General features: G+C 37.8%; 1 protein-coding gene across 3 annotated transcripts in view; it reads right to left on the bottom strand.

Moving 5' to 3' along the window:
* The window catches only part of PKIG (cAMP-dependent protein kinase inhibitor gamma), an 88,459-nt gene that overhangs the window by 42,472 nt on the left and 32,575 nt on the right, over nt 1-13,412 (bottom strand). The window contains exon 2 of one of the 3 annotated variants that reach the window (XM_007475815.3): nt 4,060-4,147. The exons of the other annotated variants lie outside the window; for them this stretch is intronic. The gene's annotated coding sequence lies outside the window, so the exon portion shown is untranslated. The remainder of the gene's footprint in view (nt 1-4,059; nt 4,148-13,412) is intronic. 3 annotated transcript variants of the gene reach the window in all.

The raw sequence follows: 13,412 nt of genomic DNA, 5'->3' as shown, positions 1-13,412 counted from the left end.
CAGGCCCTTATGACTTCATGCCTGGATTATTGCAATAGTCTGCTAGTGTCCTGATTAAGTCTTTCTCCATTCTAGTCTTTCACTTAGCTATCAAACTGCTCTTCCTAAAATATAATTGACCAAACCATCTCCTATCCAATATTGCATTAGCACCAGGATCAAATCTAAAATCCTCTTTTTGGCTTTTAAATCCTTTGAGAACCTCATCCATTCCTTTCTTACCAGATCTTACATTTTCCTCTCCTAGCCAAAGATTCTGTCACTCATGGACATTGGCTTCTTCATTTTTCCTATCACAATACATTGCATCTCTCAATTCCTGGCATTTTCCCAATTGTTTCTGTAGCTGGGAATACTCTCCTCATTTCTTCCTCTTGGCTTCCATTAAGTAATCAGCTAAAATTCTACCTATTGAAAGAAGCCTTTCCTGAGCCCCCTTAAAGCTAGTGTCTTTTTTCGAAATTACCTTCAGTTTACCAAGTATAGCTCTTATTTATTGCATGGTCTCTCCTCCATTAAGTTGGGATCTCTGTTTGCCTCAAATTCTTTCAACACCAAAAAACAACACTTATACTGCAGGGTAACTTTTTTGGTGTTGTCAAATGTGAATTTGGGATTAACTCTCCCTTGCTCATTTTTAGATTTAATCACCAGAAGTGTATACACCCAATTACACTTGAGTGGGGGAGGTCTGTGACTCATGTATGTGAAAATGGGTGATGAATAAAAAATCACTGAATGCCCCCTGGGCAGTCCTAAGCAAAACTATAGACTATACTTTGTCCATGTAAAAAGTAGAGGAAGGAGCAGGAAGTGACACAAAGAAGTGTCTTTAAAAGGAGTTATAACTTCCTGTGATGGAATTTGTCATTCTTTGGAGTTCCGAGTTTGAGTTGGAGACTGATGAAGGATCTGCTTACTGGATCTGAGACCTTGGACTTGGTGAGATTGTTCTTAAATCTCTCCCTTTTAATGTGGGTGAGTGAAAAAACTGTCTCCTTTCCTGGATTTTCTGAAGGGACTAGCCTCAGGAGAGGCCTTCCCTCTTGAAAGAGGCTTCATGACTGAAGTCCTTGCTTTATTCATTCCCAGGTCCTTGGTTCAAGGCTGAGGCCCCTTCAGCTGAGGACTAATTAGCCCTGCCTGGGTTGAGTCAGCGACAGAGTAAAATACTTAGTGTGTTAGGTTAGATATCTTACCCTATCCTCTCTGATTTTCTTACTTGCACTCTTTCTATATTTTATAAATAAATTGCTAAAAAATCATTTGGAATTGATTAAACTCCTGATGACCATACTCTTAAATAATTTAGTCCAACCTCTTACATTCTGGCCCTTACACAAATCACTTTCAGTCATATCTAACTCTTCATGACCCCATTTGGGCTCTTCTTGGCAAAGACATTGAAGTGGTTTGCCATTTCCTTCTCCAGCTCATTTTAATGATGAGAAACTGAGGCAAACAGAGTGAAGTGACTTGCCCAGGGTCACACAATGTCTGGTAAGTGTCTGAGGCCAGATTTGAACTCAGGAAAATAAGTCTTCTTGACTCCAGGCCCAGTACTCTATCCACTGCATCACCTACTACCCCTACAAGGTTGTAATGAGGATTAAATGAGATATATTCGTAAAGAGCTTAGCATAGTAGCTGGCATTAGTAAGTCTTATTAAATGCTTATTTTCTTCCTTTTCCTTTCCTTTTTTGGTATCCCTAAGCACTTAGCACTGTGCCTGGCAATAGGTGGAGTTTAATAAATGTCTGTTGACTGATCCTCCAACAAGAAGTATTAAGTGTTTACCATGTGGCAGTGACTGAGCTAAATACTGATGATAGACATCTGTGCCTCTCTCTATAAAGTGATTTAAGACTTTCTATTGAAAAGGAGAATTTAATAAAGGATCAGGTGATGTAAGCTTTTGCTGAGATGAAAGAAAAGGGGCAAGAACAAGAGAGAATAGTTAACTTAGGTTTGTAATTTCATGGGCATATTTTTAAACATCAAATATCAAGAGAAGTTACAAGCCCAATGTTAGTAGAAAACTGAATTAGTTAATCAAAATATTCAAAATGCTTTACTATTTAACAAACTTTAAAATTCTACCTTCATGTGTTTTTTTTAAATCCTTAACTTCTGTCTTAGAAGTCACACTAAGTATTAGTTCCAAAGCAGAAGAGAGTAAAGGCTAGACAACTGGATTTAAATGACTTTCTCAGGGTCACAAAGCTAAGAAGTATCTGAGGTCAAATTTGAACCCAGAACCTCCTGTCATTATGCCTGGCATTCTATTCACTGAGCATCCTATCTATTCCCATGTGCTAGTATCATCCAATTGTTAGAATTGAAGGGGATCTTCCAGGTAATAATCTTCCAAAAACTTAGACAATTATCTGATTCCATGCCCGGGATCCCTCCCCTCCTTTCTCTAAACTAAAGATCCCTAGGTCCTTCAACCAGTCCTGCCACCATATCATTTCAAGAGCCTTTATTATCCTCGTTTTCCTCCTTCGGACACTGTTCAGCTCGTCAATGACCTTCCTAAAATGCAGCACCCGGCATGATTTGGCAAATGTAGCTGACCTAGGACTGAGGAGAGGAGCAGGAGAGCCACCTCCCTTGCCTGGGACTCTGCCTATATTAATTTGAGCCTGGCATTAGCTCTTGACTCACACTGAACTTCTATGTCAATAAAACTCCTGGATCCTTTTGAGACAAACTACCATCTAGTGAAGCCTTCCAAATCTTATACATGTGAAGCTGATTTGTTAAGCCCAAATGAAAGATTTTACATTTATCCAGCATTTTGCACATGTTCAGTGTGAGATGCCTGTGGGTCATCTAGTTTGAAACGTCTGGGAGGGGTCTCAGATATGAGACTGGCTTCAGTAGAAAAGCTAGGGTTTAGGAGGCAAGCTAAGTGGCTCAGTGGACAGAGAGCCATGTCTGGAGACAGGATGTCATGGATTCAAATCTGATCTCAGATACTTCTTAGCTGGGTGACCCTGGGCAAGTCACTCAACCCCCTTTGCCTAGCCCTTCCTGCTCGTCTGCCTTGGATAGTATTGATTCTAAGATGGAAGGTAAAGGTTTAAACGAAGCAAACCAACTACGGGTCTGAATGTTCCCATACATACATAATCACAAGGTCTAATATGAACTACTTCCTCACATACTGAAAGAACAAGCCAATGTCACTGCCAACCCACAATCTTTGAAAGATCACGGACAACAAGGGAGATGTACTACAGGGTTTGAGGAAGTATAGATACTGTCTTTGCTTTTTACAAAAGCAAAGAGGATAGTCTGCAAAAGAGTGAGCTTGACTTCGCACCTCAACAAAATTCCAGATTGTATTATTAAAAGGATAGTGAAGGGGCAGGTAGGTGACACAGATGATAAGAATGCCAGGCCTGGAGTCAGGAGGACCTGGGTTCAAATCTGACATTCTTAGTATCAATTCTAACACGGAAAGTAAAGTTTTGGAGGAAGGGAAAAAAAAAAGATAGTAAGCAGTAAGAAAAGGAAGCAATTGCCACAAAAGAGAGAGGCCAGGCCAGATTAATCTTATTTCCCTTTTTTGACAGTGTTATTAAACTGGCTGATAAGAGAAATGCTGCAGATAGGGATTACATCTCCTGATTAAGCATTTTCAATGGCCCATGCCTGGAATACTTCCTGGCTTCACTTTCCTCCTAACAAGTATCAGCTAAAGGTTCACCTACTGTAAGAAGCCTTTCCCAATCTTTTTAAAGAAAAAACCCTTACCTTCTGTCTTAGTATTAACTCTTAAGACAGAAGAGCAGTAAGGGCTAGGCAATCAGGCAATTAAGTGACTTGCCCAGGATCACACAGCTAGGAAGTGACTGAGGCCAAATTTGAACCCAGGACCTCTTGATTTCAAGCTTGGTGCTCTAACCATTTAGCTGTCCCTCCCAATTCTTCTCAATCTCAGCTGTTTCTCTCTAAACTATTATTAATTTCTCCTGTCTGTATCTTTGACTGGTGACCTGCCTCTTGGAGGTAACTTGGGACTTGGACTGCCTCTTAGGTGAGTAACTGACCTTCCTTTCCTGGTGTCTGGAGAGAGATTAGCTGAGGAGAGGCCTTCTCTTCTTGAAGGAGGCTGTGTGGGTGGAACTCTGGGTCCTCCTGTAAAGGGATAACAAGCCCTGCTAGGATGAGCCAAGCACGTAAGCAAAATTTAATGTGATAGGGTGAACATCTTCTCTACCCTCTTTTTGCATTTCTCTACTTTCACTCTTTCCACCCTTTTGACTTGAGCTTAGAATATTTTTATTTTTTTGCTTTATTTTAAGAATTTAGAATTTATTTTAGAATTCTTATATATTTTAGTCAAACCCCTAAATTTAATTCCTTACACTAGCCTCTGCCACTCTTCTACTTTAAAACTCATCCTTAGAATCTATTCTAAGATGGAAGGTAAGGATTTAAAAAGAAAACCAGTTTTAGTTATATATCAGGATGTTGTTAATATCCTCTTCAGTCAACTTTGAAGTAGCACATGAAATAATTGTGGTTCTGTTAACTGAATATCACTCTCCAGCATACTCAGTATTTATGCAGCCTGTCTTGACACATAAGATGGATTCTTCAGAGGCCTTCTTGGCCTCTTCCCATGGGTCCCCCTGACTTGGCCTAGGTCCCAGGGAAACGGTCAGAAAAGTTCAGTTGTAGGGGGTAGTTGGGTGGCTCAGTAGACTGAGAGTCAGGTCTGGAGTAGGGAAGACCTGAATTTAAATCTGGCCTCAGACACTTCTTAGTTGTAAGATCCTGGGCAAGTCACTGACTCCCCATTGCCCAGCCCTTACCCCTTTTCTGCCTTGGAACCAATACCCAGTATTGATTTCAAGACGGAAGGTAAGGGTTTAAAAAAAAAGAAAGAAAAGTCCAGTTGTACCTCTTAGGAGCAGCATATCCACAGAGATGAACCCTGTCTTTTTCCCTCCACCATTAGTATCTTCCTCCTTAGAGAGCTAAGGGCGCAGCATCAGCCTCATCTACTCAGCCCAATGCCTAGTGTCCTGGACTTAAAGCTGTAAGAGCTCTGTGCTAAGCATTTAATAAATATCTCCTTTGATCCTCACAACACTGGAAGGCAAATGTTATTATTATCATCCCTATTTCACAGTTTAGGAAATGAAGGCAAACAGATATTATGACTTGCCCAGAGTCACACAGTGAGTGAATCTCTAAGGCTGGATTTGAACTCAGGATTTTTTGACTCCAGGCCTGGCGCTTTCTCCGCTACACCCACAAGTAGATGTGGGACTTGGAACTTTCACAAACCAGGCACTAGTCCGGAGCACTCAATTCAGGGGTCTGCTAGGAGACAGGCAGGAGAGATACCAAGAGCTAAGTACCAGAAAACATCAGTATCACCGAAGTCACCACCATGAAGAGGAGAGATGGGGCAGAGAAGGCAGAGATCCCAAAGGGCCAAGAACCCTCCAGGCAGCTTGGAGAAGACAGCACTGAACCCAGCAAGTTTATCCAATTCCTCAGGGACTCAGGGGAGTTCCAAGAAAAGCCCTGTCCTACAACTTCCCCTTCTGGTTCTTCTTGATTCTTTACCCAAACATTGCTGGTAACCTGAATTTCCGCAAACACAAAGAGGCAAGGGGGTTAACTGGAGATAAATATAAATGTAAATTACAGCACAGAGCCAAATCTCTGCCTACAATGTTAGGAATTCTCCCAGCTGGCCACTCTCCACCTCCTCAGCAGCAAACTTGAATGCCTGGAAATGCTTCTCCACTGTAGGGTTTGCCTTCCTGACTGGTGAGTCTTGCTTGCTGTGTGGCCAGACTTGTTCATTTCTCTGCCAGCTCTCCTCCCTTTTTGTATTGTGCCATCTCTGCACAGCTGGCCCTTCCCCCTACCCCTTTAACTTTGCTCTTTCCATATATTAGGATGTCATCTTGAGAGCAGGGAGCATCTTGGCTCTGTAGCACAGACCGGCACTGGTGAGCCCTAAATAAATGTCCTATCTAAACAATTGTGATTGTGTTCCTTTTTGTTAAATATAAATATGAGAAATTCCTTAAAGTAACAGAAGTGGGAACAAAGTAGGCTAAAGAAGAACTAATTATTGTAACAGAATATGGCTGATGGAGACTCTGGGGACTCCAGAGCCAAAGCAGGTAGGGAGGAAAGGTTGGTGAATACCTGGATCCTCTCTAGCAACAATCTTGATCCACCCTTATTATATTTACATGTGTTGTCATCCTCTTGATTTCATAGGTAAGTGCAGGGGCTGTTTTTGCTTCTGACTTTGTATTCCCTGGGCCTAGCGCATTACCCTTTAATAAATGTGCCAATCAACTGGGTGACTTGTACCCATCCAGGGCAGCTCTAGCTATCTCTCCTTGGCAATCAACTTCTCTCTAGTAATGCCTGTTCTGGCCTTTGCAGTTTGAAGATAATTTTTTAAAGACTTTAAAATTTGCCAGGAAATAAATCCTTCCAGATATAATTTTTTATTCTTAATTATCAATTGCTATCTAATTAAATTTAACATGCTTTATTATTACTACTAATAATAGCTAACATTTACATAGTACTGTAAGGTTTTCTAAGACTTTTAACATAAATAATTTCATTTGATCCTCAAAATAACCTTGTTTTGTAAACTCTTACCTTCTGACTTAGTATCAATTGTAAGACAGAAGAGAGGGAAGGTCTAGGTAATAGGAGCTAAGTGATTTGCCTATGGTCACACAGTTTAAAAGTGTCTGAGGCCAAATTTGAACCCAAGTCTTCTTGATTCTAGGCCAGAAGTTCTATCCACTGTGCTACCTAGCTTCCCCTCACAATAAATAACCTTGTAAGGTAGGTGCTGTTATTACCCCCCCATTTTATAGATAGGGAAATTAATGCTAATAAGGATTAAGTGACTGGAACAGAATTTGAATTTAGGTTTTCCCAACTTCAAAACCAGCATTCAATCCATGATACCAACTTGGTCTTAGAGAATAGGTGATGAAACACATTTCCCTTCTTATCAGTAAAGAGGAGGGGGCTATAAGACCAGAATTTGCCTATAATGCTAGATGCCTTTTGCCAGATCATTTTACTTAATTATTTCATATATTATGTAATACCTAAGTCATTACTTAATTATTGTTACAAAGGAGAGTTCCATGAGGGTACATATTAGGAAATGACTGTGATGTAAAAAAAAGCATCAATAAATCTCAAACATAAATAAAATTTAAATAACTTTTCTCTATAAATGGATTCCATGTTTGTATCTGTCACAAACTCTACAAGACAAATAGAGTAGCATCTAAACATTATTGCTAAACAAATGTCAACCTGAGTCAACTGATCATTTTAGCCAGTTTAATTTATAGTCAGATTAGAAATAAATGTAGCAACCCCAGGAATATGAATAATTCTTTTTTTTAAAAGATATTTTATTTTACTAATTATATGCAATAACAATTTTCCACATAATTCTTCTGAAGTTATGTGATCCAAATTGTCTCCTTCTTTCTCTTCCTTCCCCCTTCCCAGAGATGATAAACAATTTGATCTGGGTTATACATGTATTATCATGTAAAACACATTTCCATATAAACATGAATAATTCTAAACATTTGAAAAAAGAAAGGCAAGAATTTACTAATCAGCCAGATCAGTCCAAGGCAATATCAAAATTAGTTGGCTGCTAACTTTAGTCAAAATTTCTAGTTAATGTTTAAATCTAAAGGACCAAATATAAATCTTGAATTTTGCAATCAATATATGAGCACCTAAGGACTTTTCTTTATCAGCCCTTAAAAATATCTTAGTTGTCCTCTTAATTGGCTAGTAAAAGCACATCTTCTACTTGCTTTTTTGTTGTTGTTGTTTTTGTTTTAAACCCTGACTTTCCATCTTAGAATCATTACAGTGTATTGGTTCCAAGGCAGAAGAGTAGTAAGGGTTAGGCAATGGGGAATAAGTGACTTGTCCAGGAGGGTCACACAGATAAGAAGTGTCTAAGACTAGATTTAAACCCAGAACCTTCTGTCTCTAGGCCTGGCTCTCAATCCACTGAGCAACTCAGCTGCTCCCTTCTTGATTGTTTTTTTTTTTTAAGTTTTTTAAAAACTTGTTTTCTAGAGATATTAGAAGGTCCAGCTATATGAGAATCAAAGGATAAGGTTTATTTGGGGGTTTTAATTGAATGCATTAGTAATTAACAAGGATCCATTAATAATCAAAGTTAATATTGTAATGGACCTCTCTGTGAGTCTTCTACCTCTGAAGTTCTATGATTCTATGGCTATTTATTATAGGGACAAAAGATTCCCCCAAACTATGAAGTCCAGAAATCAATACAGTTTATGCAAAAAAAGTAAAAGTACAAATAAAATATAAATATTTCCAAGATGTTTCTAGTGAAATATCTCAGTCTTTAATGGTTATAGAATATAAATTTGAATTCAAATTGAGTGAAGTTTTTGTTCTTAAACTTACCCTAAACCAAAAGAATATTTCTCTTTAGTTAGGCAAGTTTATTTTGATATTTGAGAAGATGAAATGTTTTAGGCCAATGTGTCCATATAGACTTTACCTTGGGTTGCTGACCAGATTTAAAGAAATAAAATAATTCTATAGAATAAATATTTCTCTTGGGAGGCACTTTATATTATCTTTATAATAAAATATTTCCAAGCAGTTGGCTTTTCTCCCCACTTTTTAAAAAATGAAAAACAGAGAACTTAGGAAAAGACCATAAACCTGGTCCCCATATTATCCATTTAATAATGTGAGGGGTTAGTGCTTTTGCTTTTTATTACACTTGATCTTAGTCAAAAGGCCAAGAAGCAATACTTTTTCTTCTGAATCTTTATCTGAACTATGATCTGTACATCTATCCATCCCACCTAAACTATCATGGATATGTGTCTTTTTTCTTTTTACTCTTACCTCCCATCTTAGAATCAGTATTGTGTATTTGTTCCAAGCAGAGGAATAGTAAGGGCTAGGCAATGGGGATTAAATGACTTGCCCAGGTTTACACAGCTATGATAAGTCTGAATTTAGATTTGAACCCAGGACCTCTATCTTCAAATCTGGCTCTCAATCCACTGAGCCACCTAAGCTGCCCCCTCAGGTGGTTGAACTCCTAGAACAAGTCATCTACAATTCTTTTGCTCTCATTCTCTTTTTAAGCTGCTACAATCTGGCTTCTGATCTCATTATTCAACCCAAACTGCTTATTAATGATTTTTGAATTGTCAAATCTGATGACCTTTTTTTTGAATTCTCATCCTTCTTGACCTCTCTGTAACCTTTAACACTGTCAATCACCCTCTTTTCCTTAAAATTCTCCTGTCTAGGTTTCCATGACACTGTTCTTTTCTGATTCTCTCCCTACCTCTGACCACTCTTTCATAATCTCCTTTACAGAATCTTCATCCAATTATACTGGTTAATAATGGGTGTCCATCAGTCGTGGGCCCTCTTCTCTCTATATATTATTTTTCTTAATGATTTCATCAGCTCCCATTATTATATTACCTGTACACTGATGATTCTCAGAATCGTTTATCCAGTCCTAATCTCTCTGCTACTTTCCAGACACATCTCCAATTGCTTATTAGACAGCTAGTGCTGGGTTGTCCCATAGACTTAGTTAATTAAGCTCAACATATCCCAAACAAAACTCATTATCTTTCCATCCATATCCTATCCCTTCTGAGCTTTCCCATTATTGTTGAGGGTACCATCATCCTTTCAGTCACCCAAGCTCATTATCTAAGTGTCATCTTTGACTTTTCATTCTCTCCTATACCAGCTTCCAAGTCATGTTCTTCTGAATTTTATTATTCAGTCATTTCAGTAGGGTCTTTTTATGACCCCATTTAGGGTTTTCTTGGCAGAGGATATGGACAGGTTTGCCATTTACTTCTCCAGGTCATTTTACCTACAAGTAAACTGAGGCAGAGGGGGTCAAATGATTTGCTCAGAGTCACTTAGCTATTAAATGTGTAAGACTGAATTTGAACTCAGGAAGAAGTCTTCCTGACTCCAGGTCCACCACTCTCCTGATTGCGCCACCTAGCTGTCCCTGACTTCTGCTTAAGTGCTGCTTAACTCCAAATGTGTTCTCTTAATTTTGATGTGATTCCCAGGGCACCATCATCATTAATCTCCAATTTTGCAGTTTCAATTTTCTATTTTATTCCTTCCTCCACTCCTGACAGAGAGGTGTGGTGGCCTATCCATGAAATGAACATCGCCAATGTGGGAATTTGATTTACTATGCATATTTTATATAAAAGTTTTGCTTTTCATTTGGAAAGTAGAGGGATGGGAGAAAGAGGGAGAAAGGAGCTAGGGATAGGATTGCCCCCTAAAAAGCAAGAAAGAAAAAGAAGGAAAAGGTCATTGAAATATGTTTTTGAAATATAGAACCCAGCAATACTATTTCTACTCCTTTGTTTCTAGATCATGTATCCATTTTGACTTTATCTTAGAGTCTGCCATACTCTGTGTGGTGTGAGATATTAGTCTATGCCTACTTTGTGCCACATGGTTTTCCAGTTTCCCTAGTAGTTTTTGTCAAATAGTAGTGCTTCCTCCAATAGCTTGGATCTTTGGATTTATCAAACACAGTTATAATGGTCATTATATATTGATTTCCTAACTTATTCCATTGATACATTACTCTATTTCTTGGCTAGTACCAAATTATTTTGATAATGAACACTTTAAAGTAGAGTTTAAGATCTCCTTCATATTTTTTTCATTCATTCTCTTAATATTCTTGACCGTATGTTCTTCCAGATGAATTTTATTATTACTTTTTCTAATTCTAAGAAGTAATTTGGGGGATAGTTTTATTGGTATGGCACTGAATGAGTAAATCAATTTTCATTACATTGGCTTAGCCTATCCATGAACAATTAATATTTTCCTGATATTTTTAGGTATGACTTAATTTGTATGAAAAGTGTTGTTCATATAATTGCTAGATTTGTTTTGGTAAGTGTACTTCTAGATATTATATATTGTCAACAGTTATTTTAAATGGTATTTACTTGCTATAACTTGCTGTTGAACTTTGCTGGTAGTAAATAGAAATGCTGATGATTTATGTGGGTTTATTTTTTATCCTGCAACTTTACTAAAGTTGTTATTTATTTCTATAGTTTTTTTGGTTGATTCTCTGGGATTCTTTTTTTTTTTTTTAATAACCCTTACCTTCCATCTTGGAGTCAATAATGTGTATTGGTTCCAAGGCAGAAGAGTGGTGAGGGCTAGGCAATGGGGGTTAAGTGACTTGCCCAGGGTCACACAGCTGGGAAGTGTCTGAGGCCAGATTTGAACTTAGGACCTCCCGTAGGTCTGGCTCTCAATCCACTGAGCCACCCAGCTGCCCCCTCTCTGGGATTCTTTATGTATACCATCATGTCATCTGCAAAGAGTGACAGTTTTATTTCCTCATTGCCTCATCTATTTCCTTTAATTTCTTTTTCTGTTCTTATTATATAGTGTATATATTTATATATTATTATATATTATAGCTAGTATTTCTAGTATAATATTAATATTCTGGTATATATTAATAGTAGTGGTGATTTATCATTTATCATCATCACAAGTGGGCATTCTTGCTTCATCCTTGATCTTACTGGGAAGGATTCTAGTTTATCCCCATTACATATAATGCTTGCTGATGGTATGTCCTTTATCACTTTAAGGAAAGCTCCTTTTATTCCAATGTTTTCTAATGTCTTTATATGGAAGGGGAAGCCTATGGGGCTGTGCAAATTATTCCCTCCATTTTGCAAAGGAGGAAAGGGGGACTCAAAGAATAAAAGTGACTTATTCAAGATTACAAAGTTAATACATCAGAGAAGTGACATTTGTCTGGCTCCCATGCCAGTTCTCTTTCCACTGCTCAATGCTGTCTCTCAATAGAATCAGAGCAAAGTAAACAACTTTTATAATTTCTTAAACCCAGAACTTTTTCCTGAAAGAGGTTTCTGTCAGTTTGCTTGAAGTAGAAACTTGCTAACATTCAATATGTGGTTGGGGTTGAATCTTTAAGCCATAATTTCTTGGATGTCATTTTATTCATGGTTCATTCTGATTCCTTTGAAGTGGTAAGAGCAGAGACACCAACAAAACACACTGTGATCCCCCTCTTACTTGTGAAGAAGCAAAAATAGAAAATGCATGTGTAATAAAATGTTTAAACAATCCAAACTGGAGAAAAGAGCATTTTGAATTGTATGTAATCAGAACCAAAGAGTGGCAACTGTATGTTGGAATACAAGAAACAGTGTACTCAAGTTGAAAGCACACTAGGCTAGGTTAGAAAAAACCTGGGATCCTGGCTTGGTTATTTCAGTTAATAGCTTCATGGCTTGGGCAAGTTACTACCCTTTTTTACCTATAAAATGTGGACAAGAATTTCACACACACACACACACACACACATACACACACACATATACATACATACATACTCTTTTCTTATGTTAGATTTTTAAAGTGTTTAATAATAAAGTAATATAAAATATGCACTATTATTATGATGGAATTTCAGAGTTATAAGGGAACTTTAAAAATCAACTACCCCAAATTCTTTTTTTTTAACTCTTATCTTCTGTCCTACTGTGTATTGGTTCTAAAGCAGAAGAGATGTAAGGGCTAAGTAATGGGTGTTAAGTGACTTGCCCAGGGTCACTTAGCTGTGAAGTGTCTGAGGTCACATTTGAACCTAGGACCTCCCGTCTCTAAGCCTGCTATCCACTAAAACCACTAATCCACTAAACTACTTAGCTGCCCCCAATTATCCCAAATTCTTCCTGAAATAGCATCTATTCAAGGGAAACAGCATATACATATCTAGGGATAAACAAAACAGTTACAAGGTTGCTGTTTTTTTTTTTTCCCAATAGAATCCTTTAACAAATTTAGGGCAAATGAAGAAGGTATTACCCAAATCTAAAGTATAATTGTCACAAAGTCTCTTTTTTCCTCCCATTTAAAAAAATTCTGAGCTTAACAAATATCAATTACAAAGGGCATACTTGTATATACAGTAAATCACAGAGGACTGTATATGAAACTGAAACTACTGTGTACAGTTTTTGTTTTCTGTTAAGTATATAACACATTCAACACAATATTTTCAAAGCTTTTCAGCTTGTCTGTGATTTCTTCTGACCTGTTTCTTTCAGCATTTCAAAAACACATTTCAATAATTTCTTCTTTCTTTTTCCGTCTTATGGGGGGGGGGCTATCCCTAGCTCTTTTCTTTCTCATCATCTCATCTCACTCCCCTCTTTCTGAAAGAAAAACTTTTATATCAAAAGTGCATAATAAAGCAAACAACAAACAGTGCCCATGTCTTTCAAAGGATATCTTTTTCTGTAACTTGAGGCCACCA

This window comes from Monodelphis domestica, chromosome 1 (assembly GCF_027887165.1).
Source record: "Monodelphis domestica isolate mMonDom1 chromosome 1, mMonDom1.pri, whole genome shotgun sequence".
NCBI classification, from domain to species: Eukaryota; Metazoa; Chordata; class Mammalia; order Didelphimorphia; family Didelphidae; genus Monodelphis; species Monodelphis domestica.
This window is presented reverse-complemented; position numbering and strand designations above follow the sequence as displayed.